A 13,068-nucleotide genomic window follows, 5' to 3' on the forward strand; every position below is an offset into this window, starting at 1 on the left:
CCATGATCATCAGACATTGATCCCAAGAGCAGTGGGAGCCATTGCTACTGCTCAATTTTTGTTGTGCTGTTACATGCCATCAAGTTGTCATCAACTTTATGGCCACTCTGAATGAATGCCATCCTGAATGCTGTGTCCCTGGCAGCCCTGCTCTGTGCCTGTAGACTCAAGGCTGTGGTGTCACTTAAGGAAATGATCCATCCCATATTGGTTCTTCCTCTCCTGCCTTCTACTTTACCAAGCATTACTGCCATGCCTTCTCATGATGTGCCCAAAGTACAACAGCTTCAGTCTCATCATTTGTGCTTACAGGACAAGTTCTGGCATGGTTTGATCTATGGCCCACTTATTCATCTTTCTGTCAGTCCAGATTATTCATGAAGGTCTCCAGCAACATGTTTCAAACAAATATATTTTTTCTTATCAGCTTTCTTCACTGTACCTCTTTCGCACTCATATCATGAACAGGAATACAATAATGTAAATAATCTTGGCCTTGGTCTCCAGTGAAATGTTCTTGTACTTGGATGCACAACTTAATGTGTGAGAGGGTCTGAGATTGCCAGAGAAGCTGAGAGCAATGCTGCCAGGAGGCCAGGCTCTCTCTCCAGCCTGGTCTCCTAGCAAGGTCACCCAAGGCAGAATGGTCAAAGCGGAGGCACCAGACTGAGATGCCCCACCTTCAGAGGAGCGGTCACATCAGCAGTAGAGAATGAAGCTCTCTAATGGTGATGGGGCCAGAGAAGGGCAACCCCTGGGCAGCAATGGTAGCTGAAGGTGACACTGGTGGAGCATCTTTCACACAGTGCAGCAGTGTCACTCCAACTATCTCTGGTTAGTGCTGTGCAGAAGAAGGCAATGGTAAACCACTTCTGAATGTTCTTTCTTTGTAAATCTTAATCATGAAGCGGTCTAAAATGGCAGAATTTAGAGACTTAACATATATGTGAATAAATACCTGATTCACAAGTATCCTACAGTTCTTTCTGAGAATTTCTTTAACGGAATGTTGCACCAAAAAAGTATATTCAAGTCTACTTTTGGAAATGATTGTGTTTCCACTCACCCTCCCACTTAATTGATTAAATGAGATTTAACAAAATAACTGCAACTAATTTTCAGTGAGCTGTGCATTTGTTTTACAGATTTATTTTACACTCTGCCAGTTTCAGCATTCATCACAAACTATGGGGCAAGCTATTTGGTCTGTGAGTGTGAACTTGTGCGAGATATTGACTTTGGGGAGATAATTCATGATTTTGCAATGACAAAGGCCAGGAAAAATACATAAAGCTTTAAAGTGAATTGGTCTGTTCAGAAGAAGTTGGCAGTCACATTGCTCCATTAGAATAAATCAAAAGATTGACAAGATAATGCCCACTGTTGGCCATGTGTTCAACTTTACAGAGGACATTCTTACATTTGAAGGGATCTTTTATTTATTCATTTGCAGCATTAGAGCCCACTCCATAGCTAGACAGATTCTGCAGCAAGGATCAATAAAAACAGAAAATGCATTAAAACCTGGATAACAAGCAACACAGAGTTGGACGCTACCTGATCGACAGAGGCAGGAACTTGCACAGGAATGAGCCCTCTGCCTTGGTGGATCTTCTCATGGTGGACTGCAGTGGGACCATATGTCCAGGAGAATGCCACCTATTGCCTTTAGTACCTAGGTAGGTTGATAAGGGAGAAGGTGCTTGCATGCATCCCCTGGTCCTAAGTTGTGTTGGGATTGTACACTGGCACCAGAAATAGAAAGCTGGCCTGTTACTGAACTGCAGTTCCTTGGGAGGGGGAAAGGAGTTGCATGCTGAAAAGGGGCAGCTCCTCCGGCCAGCTGAGCTGCTGTCTTCTGCACTAGCTCCAGCTTCTGGGGCACCCTTAAGGGCAGCCCCACGGTGTGTGCATTGCACTATTTCAGTCTTGGAGGCACCTGCTTCACTGCCTCCAAGCACGCCCTGTCCAATCCCGGTTAGAGAAAACACAAGGAAGGAAAAGCAGTCATTCCTGAAGTTATTCTTCAACAGGTGATGCTTGTACAAGAAACTTAACAGGTCATCTGGTCAAACCTGTGGTGAGATATATAGCTACTAACAGATTGCAAATACAAACCTCTACATATGAATTAGCTTAGGCAAATTAGGTGCAAATCTTTGCCCACTTCTCTTGGTGCACAAGTGGCCACCATGATCATACCTTTAGCAGGACCAATCAACACATTTGACAAGCTTTTATTTTAGCAAAAGGGGAATCACTGAGGAATGGGTCCTGGTGTAAAACAATTTTTTGCTTGTCAGGTTTTACCTTTAAAGGTATCCTCCAAATAATGTAAATTTTAGAATTCAAATAGAAATATTTCTTTCACGACACTCAACTTTGTATCTGTGGGATAGAATTGTGTGACGTGTTGGAAGGGGTCTAATTTTACACTCTCTCTCTGGGTGGGTGGGTGGTTTAAGCTGGGCTCAGCAAAATCAGTCTTGAGTCCAGGGCAAGCCCAAGTTGTTTGGATGCCTCGATTGCAGGAGAAAATGGTGCCTTGCACATTTCCACATACAAAGGTGACCAAATTCTGATTCAGAAGAGGAGTGGTGGCCAAAATCAGCAGCTGGCTCACCAAGGCAGGTGGTCATGGAGAATCAGGTTCAAATTCTGTGAGGAAGTTTAGTAAGCAAACTGATATGGAGACCGATATAAAACTATACCTGAAAGGCTGTCTAAAAGAAGGCAGCCAAGATCTCATTGATACCAGAGTGTAGGACACAGAATAATCAATCCAAGTTGAGACAACTCAGATTCAGGCTGGACATCAGGAAAAGCTTCCTCACGGTCAGAGCAATATGACAGTGGAACCAGCTGCCTGGGGAGGTGGTGGGCTCTCCCACACTGGAGACATTCAAAAAGAAACTGGACAGCCATTTGAGTGGGATGGTGTAACTTGGTGTCCTGCAACAGCAGGGGGGTGGACTTGATGGCCTTCATGGCCCCTTCCAACTCTAATATTCTACGATTCTATGAAAATTCCATTGAGGAAAGGAATTCGTTTTTCTAGAACTGTCTCACTTCATCAAAGAAAGCAAGCACTATGTTGAGCGGTGATGTGCACAGAAGTGCTGACAGAGACAAGCATCCCTGTTTTCATTGCTTTTCTAGGGAAAGCCCAAAGGATGCACAGTGGAAATGGAGCAAAACAATGTTTTCATGAAAGGAGACCAGCCTTTGGCACATTAAGAGGCAATTAGAAAACTTTCATGGGAGTACCTATTTATTTTCTGCATTGATTGTGTTACATTTAACAAGTTACAAGCACTGCTGTAGATCCTGGTTGTTTTCATGGAACAAAAGCTGATGGGTTGAGAAGCTTTTTGTCCTCAAGAGATAACACACTTCTACTTAAAGTTCCAATTCATTGCAAAGACTTTTGTCAGCTTCCTTCTTTACTTAGCATGATTACTGTGTCTTGGGAATAGCAGCCCTGATGGACACAGCCATGTCTCCTGGCAACAAGTCCATAGCTCTTGCAATCCTTGCATTAAAGCTAATGAGCACTTGGGATTCTCCCTATGCAGGAATGGGGGCTGCAGTGTGTGGAGTTGCTCCTGAAACAGACTGGGGCTGTAACTCAGAGCTAAAGCATATGCTTTGGTCCCAGACGAAGCATATGCAGAAGGTCCCAGACTCCATCTCCATTAGAGGGACTAGGAAGCTTACCTGGTGTGATGAGAAAGAAGCTTACCTGACTGAGATCTTGTCAAGCTGCTGGCAGTTAGAGTGCACAATACTGAGCTAAATGGACACATATTCTAAAACTGAGGTGCATTTGTCCAGGTGGGTGGTTTGTTACACTATCCCTTGTAGAGGTCTTTCTTTCCTTGGTTTGGAATGGCTTGAACAGCTTTCACCACCCTGGTGCTCTCCAGATGTTTTGGGTTACAAGATTTACCATTCCTGACACCACCAGTCCAGGTGATGACCTTCTGATCCCCTTCTCCGTGCTCCATTTGTTCAGTCTATGCCAAATGAAAGCCTTTTCTGTAGTTGCCACCCATCTCTGGTTCTCTTTGGAGGTGCTCCTCTGGGTTCCTCTACTGTCCGACTAATGCTGCTTTATGCGGCTGGGTGTAGGGATATGCTTCAGTCAGTCCCATCTTCCTGAGTGGTGCAGCAAGACTTTGGCCTTTGGGGTGGGCAGGGCAGGCTCTGAACTCCAGTTCTGGCAGCAAACTGCCACAGGCCAGCACAAACTGCATTTCTCCTCCATCGCAAGAGTGCCAGTGCTCATATTTTCATTGCTGGGGCCTATCCAATGGTTATCCTGAAGTTGTCTAAAGCAGTGTGCATATTTTGACCTTGTCCAAACTGTCCTCACTTGCAGCATATTAACTTTATGCCACAGAAATTAATGAACACCCAGTAAGTAGTGATATACCAAGGGAGACAATACAAAGAATAATTTCTTCATATGATTCTTTGGGAATTGGGGAACCGAGTCTGTCTGATTTTGTTTAATCAGATAGGAAGACAGCCTGTTAGAGACCATGGAGGAATTCCTAATTCCGTCTTGTTTTTCACAAAGTGCTCTGGCCTGCACTGAAATGCAAGAGTGATAGAAAGTTACTGAGTGAGAGAAGATGCCTTGGAATCTCAAATTTTGGAAAGCATGTTGACTTTTGTGTTAACCCTTTTGTGTTAACCCTTCTGTCCAACACAGGTGCTTTCTGAACAAATTGATGTGCGGGTGGGAGAGAGGCAGGCAGACTGACATGGGGCAACAGCCTATGCATATCAAGACAGAGAAAAAGTCCTCCAAATCCCAGAATTCCCATGCTGGCTGGGGAATACTGGGAAATGTAGGACTTTTTCTGTCAAGACTTGAATAAGATTACACCCTCAAGTAAGGAAAGAGATGCTTATCCTTTTTTTAACCAATATTTACAATTAAGTAATTTTTATTTAATGGTTTTATATTATCACCGAGAACTCCAAATTTTTAATATTGTTCTATGCTTTGTTTATTTGTTTTCCTTCTGAGCCACCCCGAGTCTTCAGTGATGGGTGCGGCATAGAAATGATATAAAATAAATAAATAAATAAATAATTGTAAACTATGGTAAAAACTCTGCCTGGATGTGACCAAGGGGTCTAGTAGACCTTTTCTGCCATTGGCTGTGCTGGGGTTTTCTGTTCACTCAACACTTCAGCAGGCTGGAGCTGGGGGTCAGACTAGATGGCCCGGGAGACCCCTCAGACTTGTTCTGCTTCTATGTTTTTAGTTCACAGCCATTGCTATGGCTGTCCTGTTGAGGTGTTGCTCAAGATATTGGACTGGAGAATGTAAGGTACAGTATGTGTGAACAGGGTTGGAGAAAGGAAGGGTGTCAGATCTTCTACATGCTCCCGTCCCCAACCTTCAGCCTTTCAGGTAAGAGGCTGGTGCACATATTTAATTAATATTAACAGTTGTATCTTCTGCTGCATGAACTTTTCCTAGTGAAAGTCAGTTCATCCAGTGCATATGATCTGGGTTGATGTTACAGGAAAGACTGACAGCAGTGGGGTGCTTTTCAGTGGGTCCCATCCCCAAGCCCTTCCCTTCCCTTGCAAGCAGTTCTGTAGTGAAGAGGAGACCGCTGGCGGTCTTTCTAGACTGCTCCCCAGGACCCCTCGTCACTCATCCTTTAACCTGAATGCCAAAAGTGATCCTTAGCATAAGAACAGGAATACAACAACAACACCCCTATCCATATATCACTGCGGTAAAACAATTTAGTGCAGATTCATTTCAAAACAGAGGATCACAAGCCAAACAAGCAATTCATTTCAATAATGCAAACATGACAAATTTATGGTAAAACAGGCAATATCAACCATTAAAGCATAATATCAGCTGATGTTATTTATCGGTAATACATAAGGCACAATGAAACACACTCAAACATTCCAATGCAGCCAAGGATTCAAAAATAGTATAGCCAGCACCAGCTCCTCAAAAATGCAGAAAACAGTAGTCAGATTTCTCACAGCAAGGCCTGCTGTGGTCTGTAGCTCCCATGATCTTCATGGCAAGGGCTGAGCAGGGTTTTGGTGAAAGCATCTGCAGGGCCATTCCTGGCTTCACCTGCAGCAGGTAAGCTGAAATGCTTCCCGTATTTGCTGCAGTTCTCAAGGCTCCCATAAGGGGAGAACTGTGTGAGTGGAATAATGTTCAGTCTTTTTTCTTGGGTCCTTGCTGCTTCTGGAAGACCTCTGGTGGCAGCAGAGAGATATCTGGCAATTTTGCCCGTTTCTGTGGCAGAACTCGCTCTGTGGCCAAGATTTTTGGCATGTCCCACGCTCTCATTCTGCTGCAGCACTTAATGTCTCAAAAGAATGTCTATTTTTGTGCATGAATTGATTTCTATACTTCCTGGTAGCTGAAGCAATATTCCACCTTTTTTTCCTGCAATGAACCCAAGGTGGCTTACATAATCTTCCTCATCCTCCTCTTTTCCATTTCATTCTCACAACAGCATCCCTGTGAGGGGGAGAATGAGTGGCCGGCCAAGTGTCTCCCAATGGGCTTCATGGCCAGGTGGGGGCTAGAACACAGTTTTCCTGAGTCCTGGTCCAACCTTTGAACCACTAGACTGCAAAGACATGACTCTGTCCATGCTGACCTGCTTCAGCCAGTGATGATCTACTTTGCAGATTTGTCAAGAGAGTAAATAACAGGATTCTGAACCTTGTAATTGCCCTGTAAGGGGTCCTGGTGCTAGCATCCGAAATTAGTCTTCCTATTTTATACGTTGCTCTGCTTTTACCATGCTGTTTTCTGCCCTGGGCCCCTGTGAGCAAGGTGCGGGAGCAAAACCAGGGTAAGATACTGCACTTAAGGTTGTGACACTGAAACCCCCAGGAAGAATGCACATAAGGGGGTTTCAGAAAGCACAACACATTCTTTAATGAGGTTTTGACTGTAGAGGAATGAGCTACAGTGGGATAAGAGGGATAGGTGTTCGGGATGGCGAAGGCAAAGGAAATGAGAGAGCTGACATACTGCTTTTTCTGCTCCCATTTAAGAGGCTGCTTCTATGCATTTTGTCTAATGGCTTGCAGCTGCTCGACATCAAAAGGACCTGCTGTCTAAAGAGGGCTTTTTTCCTACCACTGCTGGGACATCAATGGCTTATGCATGGGGCAGTTTGGTGATATTTTATGTGGAGTCCAGGGCCTCTGGCTTAGGCTGAAATGTTCTTTATCACATGGAGGGAAAATAGAGCTAAACTGTAGAGTATATTTGAGGATGCCACTGTAAACATTTCCTTATATTTTCAGGGGGTGTCCAAATATGCAAGATGCTCCAATCCCAAAGAGAAGCAGCATTAGAACAGAGGAATTATCATTCAGAATAGTCAGCCTGTGAGCATGGATCTCTTGTGGAATGAGGACACACGTTCTGAGAGAACATCTCAGTTTTTGAGTCAAATGTAAAAAGATCCACAACACTAATTACATATACAATATATATCTCTACACGTTAGTATATAACAGAATATACTGCTGTTATTAAAAATAATTATGCACAGACTGCAACAAAGGCACCCAAATTTCCATCGTTTTATCCATTTGTAAATTACACCTAAAGGCCATGCATTCATAAATCAAAAGTTTCATTAAATCCTCTTCCCATTGTGTTATTGCAATGGCTGTTTATCTTTCCAGTGTTGTAATATTAGTCTTTTGTCTGTCAAACCACAATGGTTTGCACAATACAAAATGAATGAAAAAAAGATGCACCTGCTTGCGTGTGCATGTACACACACACACACACACACACACACACACACAGAGAGAGAGAGAGAGAGAGAGAGAGAGAGAGAGAGAGAGAGAGAGAGAGAGAGAACAGATGGAATACAAGTTGTTGGACTACAGCTTGGAGAAGTCTGTGCTAGAACAAGCCTTGCAGTCCCTCAGCACCTGCTGGCGTGTCCTGGCCATAGCAAGCGGAGCCCAAAGGCTGTGGCAGCAGGTGAGGGAGCAGAGTAGATGGTAGCCATTTATGAATCTCCTCTCGCTGAGATCATGGCAGGACATTCTTTTGGTGTCTCCCAGTGGACCTGTGGCCAAACTGGAGCTGCCCAAGAGAAGCGGCTTCAGATTGATGGCTCCACCCCTCTGGAACAGCCAGTCTCTGGAGGTCAGCCAGCTTCTGAGGCCGTTGTTTCTGGGTCCTGCTAAAGATGTTGCCTGAAGTTCTGCGCAGATTTCCTTGCTTACCAGCCAGAGTTTTAATGTTATCCCGTTTTTAAGTCATTGTTTTTGTCCTTTTATCTGTTTTATCTTTTTATTGTTCGTGGCTCTGGAATCTGCCTAGATATGGAGCAGTATACAAATGCTACAAGTAAATAAATAGAATTGGGCAGCCAGAAACTCAAGGAGCTTAAATAAAGGGAACTAAGTGACTCAGCACACGATGCTACAAGCTGTGCCCTCAATAATCAAAAGTCCCCAAACCTGGAGGCCTCCGAGCAAAAGCAGGGCGGAGTGTTTGTCTCCCCACCCTGCTGCCCTGCATTTTCTGCTACGTGGCCTTTTCGTCCATCTCGTTGGTGCACATTGAGGGTGGAAGGAAGCTGAAGAGGCCCAGGATGACTCATATCCAGGCCTCTTCGGGTCTCCTCTGTTCCCGCTCACCAAAATGTCCCTTTGTAGGAGTCATAGGATTGCTTCCTCAGTGCCACTGAGCAGAACTCCAGTTTTGAGGAAAGGGGGCAGGAGCAATACTGGAAGTTTGTGCTGGATGTAGAGAAAAGATGTATGGTTATCGGGGTCACTCAGGATGGCACTAATTAAGGGAGGTATTTAAGAAGATAAATTCTGGTAAAAGTGCTAAGAATGTTTTACTTTGTTGTGGGAAAGGGAAGGATAAGTGGTTTTATGCATGAGGTCTTGTGCTTTTCAAAATATTGCTCCACTTTCTTTTCTGTTTGCTCTCCCTGCATGTAGAAGCATAGGAATTTGGGGAAGAAAGCACTGGACATCTTACCTGATATGTTCTTTTCAGTATGCAGCGAAGTTTCTTTTTTATTACGAAAAATTTGAATTCCCCCTTCTGCAGTTTGAAATCATACAGTTCCAGGAAAGCTGCACCTGATTATTGTGAGTGAATTGATCAGTTCTGGAGTGAATGCTGAAGAGTATATTGATGCAGGCACATGATTATTGGGCATGTACTCTCTATAGTTTTGCTAACATTGCTGTCTGCAAAAATACATGAATGGCTATGGATGTTTCTTGAAGGCTGTGCCACTGCAGTCACTATGCATGAGTGTGAAAGCAAGACAATGAAGAACTCTGACAGGAAGAAAACAGTGTTGGAGGAGAGCTTTGCAATTACCCTGGACCAAGAGAGAGACGAACCGGTGGACCTACTGAATATCAAATCAAGCCAGAACTTGCCCTTTCATTGCAATTGGTGCTGATGATATTTTTACAGCTGCTGATGAAAATGAAGTAGGAAAATCCTCTCTGTTAGAACAAGCAAACCTCCATGTTTCAGGGTTAGCATTTTTTACATAGCATATTTCAAGTGTGTTTGTATGCCAGATCTGAGGAGTTTTCACAAAAGGAAGCTTGGCCCAGGTCATTCTGCCCATATGCTGTTGGGCTGGCAAAGAAAATGAAAGCAAAACGGGCTTAGGCCTCCAAGCAGGTCTAAAGACACATCTTTGCCGTTTAGCCTTTTACAAATGTGTAGCTTTTTAAAGTTTTAATTTTAAAACCATTTTAAGCATTCCTCTGTTCATTGTTGCAATGTTTTAAATAGCTGTACACTGCCCTGAGGGCTCTTTTTGAACAGGTGGTATATAGAAGTTGTTGTTGTGATGTCAAAGGCCAAGTGTGGTGGAGATGAAACTGGAATCAGGTTTTTCTGGTTCACACCTCACAGTGTTAGGCCTGGTCCACACATACAGAAGTGGTGGGGTTTGGAGGATCGTATCACTTCAAACTGCAGTGAGGGAGGGAATAATCCAGTCATTTCCCCAACATTCCTCTCTGTAAACAGACAAACACACAGAGAGAGGTTCTAGCTCATGCTACTTCTTGCATGCTATTTTTCTTTTTCATGCAATCATGGAATTAGGCTTGGAAAGGATTTTGGAAGTCTTCTAGTCAAACTACTCTGCTCAAGCAGCATCCTTGACAAGGTGCCACGCTTGACAAGCTGGCTTGTAACTTCTGCTTAAATATCTCCTGCAGAAGCACCCTATTCCATTCCTGAACATCTATTTACCATCAGAATGTAATTCTCAATATTTAGCATGAATGTATTTCTTTGCCATTCCCACCTATTAGTTCTAATCCTTTTCTCTGGAGCAACAGAAAATAACTCTGCCACGTCTTTTGTGCGACAGAAGACATTTGAAGGTCCCATCATGTCCCCATTAATCTTCTCTTTTTCAGGGTAAACCTTCTGTGGTAGAAATCAAACACATTGTATTTGGAAAGAAGTCTCAGAGAAACAAGGCTCTATTCGAGCCAATTCCAGGGACTGCCTAACAAACACTGAAAGAAAAATCACGGCCCATGTATTTATCCACACTGGCACTAACTGGAGCGTGTGCAGTGCTTCTAACATGCACTACACCTACTTTCCTGATAGGAAGCATCCGCCAGCATGGTGATCCCGAATGATTGCCTTAGAAATCCTAAATCATGGTTCGCAGCCATCTTGTCTACCCTTCCCGTCTTCCTGCTTCTGCAATTTGCACCTTCCGTTCACACAGGTATAGACAAGACCTGAGCATTCCTGCTTTAATAATCCCCAGCAATCTACTTTCCTGATAGGACTTTCTGCCTATCCTCATTCTCAAATTCTATAACATTTCACAGGCAAGATCAAGGCACCTTTGGCACCACTTTGCTCACTCAAGAATCATTGTCCTGAGACCTTTGGACTCTCACCCACCTCCCCTGGTTGCTGAACAGGGTATTCCACCCTTCCCCAGCAGCTTGGCACCCTTCCAGGGGTCTTGAATGCCCAATTTCCTGCCCATGCTGGCTGTGGCTGGGAAGATTCGACATCCAAAAAGTCTGGGGAGCACCAAGCTAGGGAAAACTGGCCTTCACTGGTCTGGCTTGTAAAGCAGGTATGTGAGTGACCAGTGGCTTTCCTTTAAGCCATGAGTCACAGGGAGGACTCCGAGAAGGAGCGACTCATGGCCATCCTGAATGCAGGATTATTTCTTAAGATTTCATTAGGGAGCAGGCTGATGACTCCTAGTCATTGTCTAAAGGGCACAGGATGTTTTTGTAATCCCAGAACCGATGCCAGAACTTACAGTCGAGGCTCAGACTAGGAGATGGGACCTGTGCCAGTGTCTGGCCTCCTTTCAGAGGACACTAAAAGAACCAGATGGGCTGCTCTCTGAGGTCAGGAAAGCAACCTCGGAGAGGGGCCAAAGGGGTGAGGAGCAGGGAGGCTGAAGCGGGCCAGACAAAACTGCTCCAGGTGCCTTCCCTCCCTCTGAAAGAGCCGAGCAGTCATCTAGTGAAATGCAGACAAGGAGAACAGGGAGGCAAAGATCGCCTCTGCCGCCCCTCTTGCTCCTCATGGGGCAAATGGGCGGTCCTTCTGTGGGAGCCCTCCTTGAAAGAGATTAGGAGGGTGATTACCTAGAGGAGGGCCTTCTCTGCAGTGGCACCCCGACAGTGGAATACACTCCCCAGAGAAATGCTTTTTCCTTTTTGTCACCCGCCTAAAACTTTTTTATTCTGTTCTTTTAATATTTAATCGGTTTTAATTGTGATTTTATTGTGAATTGCTGGGTGCTGTGCCGTTTTTATCTGTGCTTGTTGTAAACCGTCCTGAGACGCTAGCAATGGGATGGTTTATAAAAGCTTTAAATAAATAAACAAGTGGGAACCTTTGAGTGCTTTGTGACCTGCTGTACCTCCCATGGAGGCCATTTTGTGAATGTGCCAGCCCCTTTCCCTCATGGCAGCCATTTTGTAAATGTCCATGAAACACAGAGCCTTCCAAAGGCACCCACTGACTCAAAGTGAGTTGCCACTTGTCTGGGTGTGGGAATGTGAGTGAAACTGTGGCCAACGCTGGTTAAAAGAAAATAGCAGTAGGAGGGGGGTGTTTGGGATGAGAGGTCTGACAGTTGTAGGTTTCACAGGTGGAGATTGTGGCTGATAAGAACAAAAAAGTCCAGCTTGCCTTAAATGACTCCCCCGGCGGCACAGGTACCCATGCTGGAAAATCTGTCTGGGTTAGTGATGAAGCCGCATAGCAAATGGTGCTCAGACCATAATAGAAGCCATGAAGAATGGCAGAAAATGTCCCCAGATCCTCTGAATAGGCCCAGCTGTGCTAGTAAATTGGTTTAGTTTAGTTTTCCTGCAGCAGCCTGCAAGCACTGCAGAACGCCTGTCACCAGCCAGGGCCATTACTGTAGCAGGAGAGCTGTACATTACAGCCTGCACCAGAAATACAGCCAAGGTTAACTTGCTGGCCTGCGACCTGAATGCAAAGGATGCAAGCGCCACAGAGGGGAAGGTCTGTTTCTGTGACCCTGAAAAAAACGCTTGGTCTGGAGCCCTGTGGGTCACCCCAAAGTGGTGGCTTAAATAACTTCTTTCTTGCCTTACCGGTTTTAACATGGAAAGGTTGGATCCAGCTGATACACATATCAGTACATGCAAACATGATGAAGCAATTGCTAATACAGCAGAAAGCTGCGTATGAAAAAGCAGTGCTGGACTTGTAACGAAAAAGCATCATTACATGGAAGCAGGTAAATGAAAACTTGGTCGAAAAGAAGAGTCCTTGAAGCGACCCCAGGAAGGCAACTGCAAGGCCTGGGACAGGGAACGGAGAGTCTGGGAATCCCAGTGGAAATTACTTCCATCGGCTGGTAATGCTAATGCAAGGATTGCACTTGGAAAGTCTGCCTAAGTCTGCTGGAGAAGAAAAGGGGCAGGCAGAGGCAGGAAGCCCTGTCCAGCCTCTCGGAGCACCTGAAAACCCTTTCTGGCTTTCCATTATTCACCCATTAGATAGCTAATGCATACTTT

This window comes from Varanus komodoensis, unplaced genomic scaffold (assembly GCF_004798865.1).
Source record: "Varanus komodoensis strain SLA01 unplaced genomic scaffold, ASM479886v1 scaffold3, whole genome shotgun sequence".
NCBI lineage: Eukaryota > Metazoa > Chordata > Lepidosauria > Squamata > Varanidae > Varanus > Varanus komodoensis.